The sequence below is a fragment of the Elaeis guineensis genome, chromosome 4 (assembly GCF_000442705.2).
Source record: "Elaeis guineensis isolate ETL-2024a chromosome 4, EG11, whole genome shotgun sequence".
Classification (NCBI taxonomy): domain Eukaryota; kingdom Viridiplantae; phylum Streptophyta; class Magnoliopsida; order Arecales; family Arecaceae; genus Elaeis; species Elaeis guineensis.
Window position 1 is genome coordinate 23,070,684 of NC_025996.2, and position 12,960 is coordinate 23,083,643.

Genomic DNA, 12,960 nt, shown 5'->3' on the forward strand with positions numbered 1-12,960 from the left:
GAGGATACTATAACCCTAGCCATCTGGTTGTTCCCTTGATCAAGTGAACCACCTAATTTAAATTAAACCGGCTGGTTCGCTAAATCAGGAATGTTCATATGTATAATATATAATATTTAATATATATTATATAAATTTCAGATTGAAGTCGAGTTTGAGCCAAGCTGATATAAAACTTGGTCCGTTTAATGGATGGCATTAAATGTGAGATCCAATTCAATTCAAAGCTTAAATGATCCGAAGCCTTTTAGACTTGAGCAGGCCAGATGGACTGCATTTGAACGGGTCCAGGGCGCATAGACAGAGAGAAGAATAAAAGGACGAGGACAAAATGATTGTTGGGTAGGACAGTTCTTGTCCTATTCTATAAAATAATTCTATTTGGCACAAAGCTGATATTATTTGGTTAGAGAGATAAGTTCACCTTTTATAAATAATGGATGAAATTGCCCTACTTGGAGGTTGGATTAAAAGAAGGAATGGAGAGGGAAAGAAACAGATAAGGACAAAACGGTTATTGAGCAGGATAGTTCTTGCCCAATTCGTAAAATTATATATTCGGCCTAGAGTTCTGAATTAAAATACCTAGTTTTACAAAAAAAAAAAAAAAAAAATCTGTTAGAGACCATTTTTTGGGCGTTGACCGATGATATCTTCATTCCTCTCGGATTTTGGGGGTATTTGGCAAGCAATCGTCAAGCTAAACATAGCCTAAAGAAATACTTGTTGTGCTACTTACGGCACCCATTTTTTTGGAGGCATTTCCCCAGTCTATCATCTAGCAACTTATTGCAAGTTCATGACTTAATCCAATTTTTGAAGGCTGAAGTGATTCTTAAGAAAGATGCTTGTGAACTTCTCCATCACAAAACTATCAATCTACCTTCATATCAATCTAGCAACTTGCAAGTTCATGACTTAATCCAATATTGTTATATGCACGCTGCATTTACCAGCGAACTAGCTTTCTCTGACCCATGGTATAATTTGATGAATTGATGTGGGCTTTGTTGGCTTGTTACTATTTTTCAATTTGTTGAATAAGTTTTATTTCTAATCCTTGATTTGTTATGATCTTTTAGGTTTTAACTCCTGGTCCAGAACATGGTACTATTTTTGGATTTGTTGAATAGCAATTTTATTTCTATCTATTTTGAATAAGAATTTTATTCCTACCTATCTATCTATCTATAGAAATGGAAGTCAGCAACTAACAATTAATATGCTGTATCATTTCTGCACCCCGCGCCGCGCCATCCCCCATCCACCTTGAAACGGATCGATGACTAATTAATCCACGCTCGTCAAGACCATGCGTGCTGTAGAACAAAGACATGAAAAAAATAACTGACATAGTAGCAGATGAACTCTTGAGAGACAAAATAAAATAAAATATAGATAGACACAAGCATAAATATAGATGTAGCGATCTAACCGATCATGTCAAGCCAGCAGCGCTCATTATGCTAGTGGAACTCATCGCTAATTTTGTCTATATATGCTTCAGCGATCAGAAGCAGGCCCATGTACGGCTGCTAGAACCTTGCTTAATTCTTTTTTTGAAGAACCTCGTTCAATTCTATCAATATGTCGACCTGTGGCATAATATTAACTACGGCATCATTGGAGCAGAAACGCTCTGCCCATCCAACCAAAAGAGGTACTTCTTCTCCATCAATAATTTTGGTGCCAAGCATCTTCTCAATTGCCTTCAGCCACACCAAGCAGCTACCAAAGACTGATGTCGATGTAGCCAACAGTCTACCCACCAAAGAAGTTTTTCTCAATTGCCCTCTTATAATTTCTTCTCCTCCTCCTCTATTGCATCAGATTTCAAACTTGATCGTCGAAGAACCCTCATCGAAGCTAATTCCAATCGATATTTATTTTGCAGGAACATCGCTTCTGTGATCCTCAACTTACTCCAGCTATATCCATATGCGGTCGAAAATTTTCTACAACACCTATTAAAGTCTAAGAAACCCATGCGATCTCTCTCAGGTGCCCTCCTTCATCGTAGTTCTCGGAAAAGAGAATGAAATGAAGAGAAAAAGAAGCACGAAGGAAAAAAAATTGAAAAAAAAAATAAAATGAAAAAAAGAAGAAGCGAAAGGAAAAAAAAATTAGTAATCTATGTGAGAAAAGATCTTACCTTTCGATTTTTTCCATCCCTCCTTCATTTTCGTTGCTTTTTCCTATGTTTTTCATCAATTTTTTCTCTATTTTTTCATATCTTTCCTCTATTTTCATTGCTTTTTCCTATGTTTTCTGCCATTTTTTCCTTTATTTTTCAGTCCTTGAGAGTTTCAATCGGTTGGGAGGCTTAGGGCGGCCAAATAGGGAAGCTTAGACGGTGGCTAGGATTTTGTGTTGGGTTTTTATTTAGAAAAATTTAAAAAAATTTAGATATATATTTTTTTAGGTAGAAAAAAGGGGTTTAGCTACGTTATCATTTGGTTTTTCTCTGTTTTTTCCATCCTTGAGCCGGGTGGGTGGTTTGGGGTGGCTGACCAGCGTAGCTTAGAACATGGCTAAGATTTTGTGTTGGGCATTTATCAATTAATTTAAAATAGATATATATTTATTAAAAAAAATTAAAAAAATAAAATTAATCATATTTATTAGATAATATATAAAAAATATTTTTAAAATTTTTAAAATAAATTTTAGAATCTATGTAGAAATATTTAAATTTATGATATGTGGTTTAAAAAACATCCAAAGATTAGCACAAATAAAGATTAAGATCCTATAGTCAAATGTATAAAAGTATTTAAATTCATCATCTATGATCCAAAAAATGCCCATATATCAATATAAATAAATTTGATAGTTTTTATTATATGAATTTACAATATACATACACATATACATATACATACATATTTAGCTTAGAAAATGAATGTTTAAAAAAATAATTTAAAATTATGGATTATATTTATTAATTAATTTTAAGAGTTAATATTTAATAATAAATAATCTATTTATGTGCTTAGGTCTATTCGAGATATATTGGACTGGATCAATTTAATATTATACTAGAGATTGGGCTCAAAATAATCGGTGACAAATGTTAGATTAAAATATGGAGTTTGTTCATTTTTTAAATTAAGTTTGGTATATTGTTGGTTTAATTGAGATTGGTTTAGAGTTGGGTTGGTAATATTTCAAGTGTCTGATAATATTTCATTATATCTAAGAACTTACATTTATAAAAAATTATAAATTATTTAATAAATTTTTAGGAGGTAAAATTCACTTATAAGATAAGTTTAAAATCAATTGATATTAAGGATGGCAACAGATTGAGTATGGATTGGATCAGCTAATATCCGTATCTGCTATGCAATTAAAACCCACATATCTATATTTGCCCCAAACACATCTTCGGCCAGGTTGGATCAAGTAGAGATTTGAATTTAATTGATATATCAAGTCGAGTATGAAATTTATTGTATAAATATTATAAAATGATTATAGTTTTGAAAAGAGAATGTAGATTAAACTTATTTTAGATCGGATTTGGGATGAGATATACCGTTATCCATATTCGATTCAAATGATCTATTTCAAACATTCTTTTCTAGAATCTATATCCACCTCAGATTTTAATCGGATCAAATAAAATCTGCCCATTCTGATTGGATCGGGTGTAATACCCGACCCATTTGGGCACTGGACCAAGCCCAAACCATCAAAGCCCATATGAAAAAAAAAAGAGAACAGGAAGAAGACTCCCGATAGGAGTCTTCTCCAATGAATCCCGAATGAGATGGGAGTCCTAGGACCACCGAGGCCCTAGGGCTCTCTATAAATAAGTCTTCCCCTCCCCTAAGACCCTCCACCGGTGATCTTTGAGCTTGATTTCTCTTCTTTTCTCCATTGAAGCCGCAGCCTCTCATTATTGTGTTCATCGAAAATTGGAGGTCGAAGACGCCACCAAAGCTTAGGTAAGGCTCTGACCTTTCTTCCTCTCCCTCTTTCCGTTTTCCTTTGGCCCCAAACCTCATTATCAGTCGTCGATTTTACTGAAAATCAAGGGGAAAAGGGATGCTCTATTTTCTCCTGTTCGATTGAGCCTTCTCTTCCTCGTTTTCAACCACCGACGCCACCGTCCGTGGTGTCACACCCCTGTAGCATGACCCCCATCTCCCTATCTTCCTTCTCCGAGAAGCCTTGGCCATCGGCGATCAACCAACAATCGAAAAACAAAAGAAAAGAGGGGCAATCCCCTGTTTTTCTAATTTTTTCTTGATTTCTCGTTGGTCGAACCTTACCGCCGGCCATTTCTTACCCCATCGCCGTCGGCTGTCACTGTTGGACTTTCGATCATACCATCATGCCTCATCGAAGCACGAGCCACTCTCTTTCTCTCTCGTGTCCCTCCTTTGTTCAGCCAGGAAAAGAGAGAGAAGATAAAAGAAAGAAGAAAACGAAAAAAAGAGAAGAAGAAAAAAAAGAAAAGAAAAAAAAAGAAAAAGAAAGGGAAAAGAAAAGAAAAGAAAAAAAAAGGGGAAGAAAATGAGAGAAAGTTCTCTCTCTTTCTTCTCTCCTCTCTCTACCTTCTCTCTCCACTTTCTCTCTATAGATTCTCTCTCTATTTTCTCTCTCTAGACTTTTTCTCTCTCTCTTTATGGATTTTGTCTCTTTAGGATCTTTCTATTTTCTCTTTTTCTCTCTCTAATTGTATCACGGATCCTAGGATAAATTTGAGATGAAAATAAGATGATCTGGAATCACTTCGAAATTCGTGCAGTAGGTTGGATCCTAGTCCGATTCTTATTCGAAAATTTATAGCATCTGATTATAGTTAATTCATATTAAGTCATCCTGATATGACCTCTGATGATCTCGATCATGATTGTCTTATCTGAAAGATACGAAGATTCTCTCTCCACTTTCTCTCTCTATATTTTTTTTCTAAAATTTTCTCTCTCTTCATGAATTTTCTCTCTTTAAAAGTTTTGTGGACTAATGGAGGGTCCAGATACTTAGACAAATCTCAATTTTGGTTAATCCTAGGAGAGGTCCTAGATTTATGTTATTAGGATCGTTTATCCGTAATTTCTCCATATATGATTTTTATGTTTAACCCTGATTATGTAGAGATATAATTATTGTACATGAAGATATGGAGCAAAATATCTTGATTTTGGATATATAGATTGAGGAGCTCATCAATTTTTGAATTTGGATCAATCACCGATAAAGGTCAGAATCTCTATACATGATCACCATTATATATGCTATTTTATCGTTGGTATTGTATCATTGATTTTGCATCATTGAATTTATGATCGATGATTTTGCTATGCCTGAGACACCATTATTTGCTTATATAATTTTTAAGCATGAGTATGTTATGTCAATATATATTATCAGTGATTAATGACATGATTATATGGGTATGATATATTTATTTTAATTATATTATAAAATTAAATTGATTAATGAAGTCAAAGTATTATAATTTATGAAAATAAAAAAAAGAGATATTGTTTGGACTAGCCTCGTCATGTGGAATAGTCCACCAGGAGCTTATATCTGGGACAGCTCGTCAGGAGCTTATGTCTGAGACAGCCCCATGGCTTATACGTGAATCAGTCGGTTAAGAAGCTCATGTCTGGGACAACCCGCCAGGAGCTTATGCTTGGGACAGCCCCCCACGAGCTTTCGTACGTAGGACAGCCGGCCAGAAGCTCATGTCTAGGACAGCTTTGAAAGGCTTATGAGTGAAAATTTGATCGGATAGAGACTGAGGCATAGTTCAAAGTCAGAAAGAAAAAGGTTAAAGATCATGTGATTATGAAAAGAGAAATAGAAGACAAGACATGAAACAAATGCTAAATAAAAGTATTTCACCCATTAACATATGATGATGCATCTCTTTTGACAAGACAGATAATTTATGAATGTTTGCAGTATTCTGGATATTGAATATGAGATTTTATATTTTATTATTTATTCTTATTTTTTGATTATATTATTATATTGGTGTGATATGAAAATTCTTACTGGGTCGTAAAGCTCATACCCCTCCATTTCTTTTTTCTTCTCAGATTACAAGATGCTCATAATTTGTTATGATTTGGATTGTGGATAAGCAGATGAATAGATAGAGTGTCATGATACCTGATCAGAGGATTGAAGGAATTTAATTTGTAATTATGTAAGTTTACTAATTATTATTGAAATTAGATATTATGGATGTTGAGGTTGTAATAAATTATTTTTGGCCTTCATATTCTTTAGGATTGCTCTAAGGAGTATGCGGCCATCACGTATCGACCGAATATTGGGTTCGGGCGTGACATGGGTCAGATACCCGATGTTTTAGCTAAAATTATCATTTCTAATTGGCATCTTCTATAGCTGGTGACATAAAACATGTTATAATCAGAGCTATAGTAAAAATTTATAATGATATTCTTTTGTGCAATCAATAAAGCAAAAATAATCATCCCATGTGCCATGATAAAGTTGCAATATTTTTTTTAATGCCATAGTTTATTTACTAAAAATAAATATATTTTTATTAAAAAAATTTTAATGTATATATTGTCTCAAGATATAAATTAAACAATGCCGTTGAAAATAAAATAGGTACAATGATCTTTATAATTTTTAAAAAATTAGCTCAGCAACTATTTGCCATCCTAGTGCTTAGTAAATTTGATTTGAATGACATATTGTACCAGCTAAAATAATTTTCAGTAGTGAATATGGACAAATTTAAAATCTGAATAAATTTTAAATTCTAGATTCATTCCATCGGATATCTGAAAAAAAACTATATGACTATCATCAAGCTACCTCCCATTGATCTATGCGTCGCCTTTTCTCCATCGTCATCAACGTTAGTCTTCCCTTCCGATCTCCCTTAGATGCTTTCCTTCCTATAGATCTTCCAAAAAGAGAAAAAAATAAAAATAAAATAAAAAAAGAAAAAAAATTGATGAATCTATATAGGAAAAGTTCTTGCCTTTTAATTTTTTCACTTTTCTTTGTTTTTATTGATTTTTTCTATATTTTTTTTATTTTTTTTTTTTTTTTGTTCTCAAGAGTGGGAGGCTCGGAGCTACTAAATAGATAATTTTAAACCATCTCAATTAGGTAAGAGGCTTGGAGCTATTGATGTAACTCTCTCTCTCTTTTATTTTTTCTGTATCTTTTTTTTTTTGTTAAAATGTAATACTGTTAAATCTAAAAGAAAAGGGGTTGGTCCAAACCTCCAAAATAAGATTTTGATTAGCAATTTTATCCTTTTAGAATTATTTATCATTTTTTTATTATGATTTATTATGAAAGTTTAGGTATTGCAACATACATGCCAGGAAGATAGTGTTAGAGGAAGGATGGCAATATTTGGAAATATAAATTGCAAAGTTTACAAAGATATTGGGAGAATATGGTACAAAAAATATATTGCTCACTTCATTTGAAATTATGCAATTTTATGAGTACTTTGTCTTCGCTTGAAAAAAAAAATTGATAATTTGAACTTTTTTGATTATAGTATTGATAAAAAGTGCAACTAATCATGTAAAATATATGACACCTTCTCTAATTGTGTGTACAAAGGCCAAAGAAGTATATTGTAAATTCAAGATGTCATTGGACCAAGCTATCTCATCATTGGTAAGATTGAATTCGATACTTTTATATATATATATATATATATATATATATATATATATATATATATATATGCTTGTTATGGTATGTGATGTAAGATAGAAGGTGCACTTGCGGTTTCTTAGATTTTTCAAGATAACTTTCAGTTTATCCATTGCATTTTATGGTCATAGGTGAAATCAATATGACGGATTTCTAGGCTTTATACTTGCTGTATTTAATGATATAAGTTTGCTTTCTTTTCCTCTTTCTTTTCTGTTTAATTCAAATTAAATACCAAGTAGTTTAAATTGAATTTATTTTAAGTATGCTTTTTGTTGCTATTCAGTGATAGAAATATATAATAAACTTAGTAGTGTATTTATTTTGGTGCTTAATTGATTATTGTCTTTGTTGATATCCATGAACCTATGCATTAATTAGTCTATGATACAATTTTTGAAAGCTAGGAAGTTCGGCACTAAGAAACAAAGCAAATGTGGACTAATATGCTTCAATAGAGGGACAAATTTCGTGCAGACACAATTATTGAGGTAATCACCCTTCTTTTTAAGATATAGTTTGTAGCTTTATTTTTAATATGTTTCACTCCTAACTTGCAAAGAGCGTCAAGACAACTTTATCTTCCTCCTGTCTGAATAATAAGTTCCAATGTAATGTGCAGTAAATTAGTATGCCCTCTTTCACTATTTTTGCTCAAGATATAATTGTTTATATATAAGAAGTGGTTGCACTTTCTCAATGTAGACTATGGTCACTTATGTTTTGATTTATAAAAAATAATAGATTCATATTGATATTGGTTTGCTGGAGTTTAATGTCTAACATCTTTTTCACCTTTTTGAGATCTTTGGGTCGTAAATCTATTATATTTTTAAAAAATCTATAAAAAACTTATCAAAAAAATTTAAAAAATCTATTATTTTGATAGATTATTTTTTATTATTATTTAATAATTTAAAAATTTATTATTATTTTGATATTAATTTGATTTCATTAGATAGCTTGAAGATAACTAAATGATGATACAAAAATTTTATTAATATATAATTAATATAAAAATAAATTTTTTTACTATCTTAATAATTTTTTTAATAACAAAAATAAAATCTATGCTATAGATATTTTTTTTTGCTAAAAAAAAAATTAAAGCTATCAATTTTTTGTAAATAATTTTATAATTTTAGATCCATCTATTGATTAACAAGATATTTATTATATTTTATTTTAAATAAAAAATTAAAGATAAAATTTTAGATAGAAATGATACTTAATATTTTCACACATAATATTTTTAGAGAGAAGAAATAGGGGTAAAATAATTTAAAAAAATTATATATTTTGAATAAAAAATAAATATATACAATACAATACATTAAAACGGAGGCCAGCCTCTCAGCACGAAAAGTGTCAGCCTCGCAGCGCGACAAGTGTCGATAATCCATAAAGAACAGATGGCGTGCAACAGCGTGTAGGATAAAAAAAAAGGTTTTTTTTCTTAAAAAAATCTCCGACATTTCCCGAGCCCTCTGGAATCTTCCCGAGCTCTCGCGACGCCCGTCTTTTTCTACTCTCCTCGCCGCCATCTTCCGCCGTTCTCCGCCATCGCCTTCCTCCCTAGCGTCACCGGCGTCGGCCCCACAGCTCCGAAAAAGAGAGATGCACCTCCCGCCGGTCTGCGCTGTCGCAGCCTTGCTCCCCATCGTCGTCGGCAAGATCATGAAAAGAGAAAAGAAAAAAGAAAGAAAATACCCAACACAAAACCCCAACGATCATCTAAGCTTCCCTGTTCCGTCGCTTCAAGCCTTCCACCCCATTGGGACTCCTGAGGATGTTCAGCTCTCCCCGGCCGCCAAATGTCAAATGCTGGCCACGCCACATGTCGGTAATGCCCCCTTCTTCTTCGTTTCTTTGGGTAGCATCTACTGCACGGCGAGAGGACGCTTCTTCCCGTAGCTTCCCCATGATGAACATGTGGATGGACGAGGCGCCGATGCCCTTGACCATATTAAGCATGGCGAAGATGGAAGGCCGTCCATGGCATGGTTGGAGGCATCGGAGAGGATGGTTCTGAACTCTCCCCATGCAGTTAAAAAAAAAGCCCATAAATTGAAAATTTTGCAGCCAAAGAAGTATCCTTTCGATCAAAAATCCCCAACCCTACAATATCATGCTACCAAGATTAAGCTCTCAAAACCTCAAGGAACCAACTCACACCGCCACAACTCGCACAAAGCCCCATATACGAGAAAGAAATCCAATCAGAACCTAAGAAACCACTCAAATCTCTATCAAGTGCTCTCCTTTCCCACAGATTTCTGAAAAAAAGGAAAAGAAGCGAAAAAAAATGGTCATCTATGTGGGGAAAGGTCTTACCCTTAAATTTTTTCCATCTTTCCTTTGTTTTTGTTGATTTTTCCAATGTTTTCCCCATCTTTCCTCACGAGTCCCAACCGGGTGGGAGGCTTGGAGCAGCCGAACAGGAAGCAGACAATGGCCGGAGTTTTGTGTTGGGTATTTCCTTTCGTTTTTCCGTTATCGGGTGTCTCAATCGGATAGGAGGCTTGGAGCGGCTCCAGTTCTGAGCGGTAAATCCCAAATTGATGTGGATTTTAATTTTAAATTTTAAATCAATTTCATAGAATATTACTTAATGGATATTATTAGAATTTGAAATGAATCAAATATTTGAAAAAAAATCATTTTACTGCCATCACTGAGCTCACGGATGCAAAATTAGCTCATTGCATTTTTTAATCTATATATTATATTTTAATATAATTTTTTAAATAAATTTTAAAATTATATATATAATAATATTATTTAATAAATATATATATAATTGCTTAATAATATTGTAGCATCAGATGCAAATTTAACTCATTAAATATTAAAAAATAAAAAATAAAATAGATGGTATTAATTAGATGATTCTAATTCATAAAAAAAATTTATAGAAATATTTAAATATATTACATGTGCTTTGAAAAATATCTAAAGAGTGATATAAATAAAGTTGGTTATTTCGATTGTATCAAACTAATATATATATATATAATATATATATATAAATATATTTTATAAAATTATATATATATAAAAAATATAAAATATAATTAAAATTATGAATTATATTTATTGATTGATTTTAAGATTTAATAATAAATAATTTATTATGGAATTTGAATTTGATCAAGATATATTAGGTCGGATTAGTTTAATGTTATCCTACGATTGGGCTAAAAAAAATCAATAACTAAAGTTGGACTAAAACATGAAGTTCATTTATTTTTTTAAAATTTAATTTAAATATATTATTAGTTTAATTAGGAGTTGAACTAATGTTAGAAAAATTAAAGTAAAATTTTTACATTTCATGTTCTAATAAAAAAATTATTGAAATATTTTATTTTTTTTATTTTTATTAAATATTTTTTTATAATATTGATGCATTTACATTGTTCCTATGTTTGTATTCTACAATGGAGACTTATATATTTTACACACAGGACTTTCGAAAAGAATGCTATTAAATTTTATTTGTGATATAAATTTAAAATGATGAAATGAGAATGAAATGATCGTATTAGAGATAATTTAATTTTAAATATTATTAATTATTTTTTTAATTATTTTTTGTTATAGAATCTTCTCAATTCAGTAAAACTCTATCAAATTTTTTGATGCTCGTATTTTCAGTTTAAATAAAGGAATCATCGAAGATAAAAATTAATATAAATTTAAATTTATTAATTAATAAAAATATTATATGTTATATCGAATGAAAAATCTGTTTATTGACTAAATATCTTGATATTTTGATTTTAATTAGATATCGCTGCGAAGTATGGGTCACGTGCTAATATCCATTCATCTGTTGAACCAAAACTAGAACAGAAGAAAATCTACACAAAGTTTTCCAAAATTAAAAGCAAAGGAAAATCTATGAATGCGAAAAAAAAAACTGCGAAGTTGGCTTTGATCGATTGTACCTTATCATCTACGTATGCAGCCCAGAAGCGAGCGATGGCGCGATCATGGGGATGGGGAGGAAGGATGGAAGGCCCTGCACTGGCCCATACCTCGTCGATGTACTACTCAACGATGATCATGGACTCGCAAATGGGCTTGCCATTGTGGATGAGGACGGGCATCTTCTTGTAGACAGGGTTGGACTTGAGCAGGAGCTCGCTGTTATTCGTGGCATCCTCTTTCAAGAACTCGTGGCCCGCCCCCTTGAGGTGGAGGGTAATCCCCACCCTGAGCACAAAGGGGCTTGCCCATCTACCCACCAACTTCACCTCCTCTCTAGCTGCTGCCATTCTCTCTAACGTCATGTGAATGCGGACCTTATCTGGTCTTAGACTCTATGGACGAGATGGAGTGCAGCAGGTTGACTTTTCTAAATTGGAGGCGAGATGTTTAGGTCTCTGATGGCGAATGGGCTCATAATGTCTTCTTCTTTCTTTCTTTCTTTTTTTTTTTTTTCCTTTTTTTTTTTTCTTTCGGTGAGGTGAGAATGGGCTCGTAATGTCAAAAAGTTCTCAGTGTCGCTTTCCTCCGTTTTTTTATTTTTATTTTTGTGGTACAAATGGGGGGAATGTACCCCAATAAAACAAAACTACAAATAAAATTATGGGACTCTGACTGTATCAGCGAAACCGGAGTTAAGATATTAAAGAAATAGAAAAAAAATTCTATATCAACCATCAACCTAGCTAATCTATTTGTCGGCTGATCTCCTTCACTATAACAATGAGTAACAAAAAAGAAATCCAAGGAGTTTGAGTGTTTAATCTCCAAGAATAGTGGGTGAAGAAACTGAGCTTCAATTCATCCTGAGACATAAGTATAAATATCAGAGATTTATTTAATAACCATTGTCGAATCTTCCTCTAACCAAATAGTTTTGAATTTGAAATGGTGAACTACCGTGGCCATAATACTCCATACTACTTGCAGCTCTGCCATTAGAATAATAGTCATTTGAGATCGCTGTGCTCTAGTACATAACACATTGTCTTCATGATTCCTTAGAATATAGCTCATCCCAATAGTACATTCATTCCAAGAAGTATCAAAGCTTACTTTAAATCAGGCCACGGGGAGGGGATACCCAAGAGACCATTGTTGGATAAGGGTTAATCGAGTTCATGACCGAGTTGTTGTTGGTATCTCTATGCTGTTGATCCATGGTTTCAGTTAATTTTGACGTATGGCTAAAGTATTCTTTTGCAAGATCGTATGCAAAATTAAAGGTGCCGATGGGACTACTCTTTTTGTTTTGACAAAGCTGCTCGTTTTTACCATTCCAAATTGCCTAAG

The 12,960-nt window shown here is 32.7% G+C and overlaps 1 long non-coding RNA gene and 1 pseudogene across 1 annotated transcript; both read right to left on the bottom strand.

The window, feature by feature from the left end:
• Positions 1 to 1,547: 1,547 nt before the first annotated feature.
• On the bottom strand, positions 1,548 to 12,287 carry LOC105043547 (glutathione S-transferase U18-like; annotated as a pseudogene).
• Positions 8,958 to 10,424, bottom strand: LOC109505767 (uncharacterized). The gene is made up of 2 exons (XR_002164502.3): positions 10,012 to 10,424; positions 8,958 to 9,705 (listed from the first exon to the last, which is right to left on the bottom strand). It is a non-coding gene; the product is annotated as an uncharacterized lncRNA (long non-coding RNA).
• Positions 12,288 to 12,960: the final 673 nt, after the last annotated feature.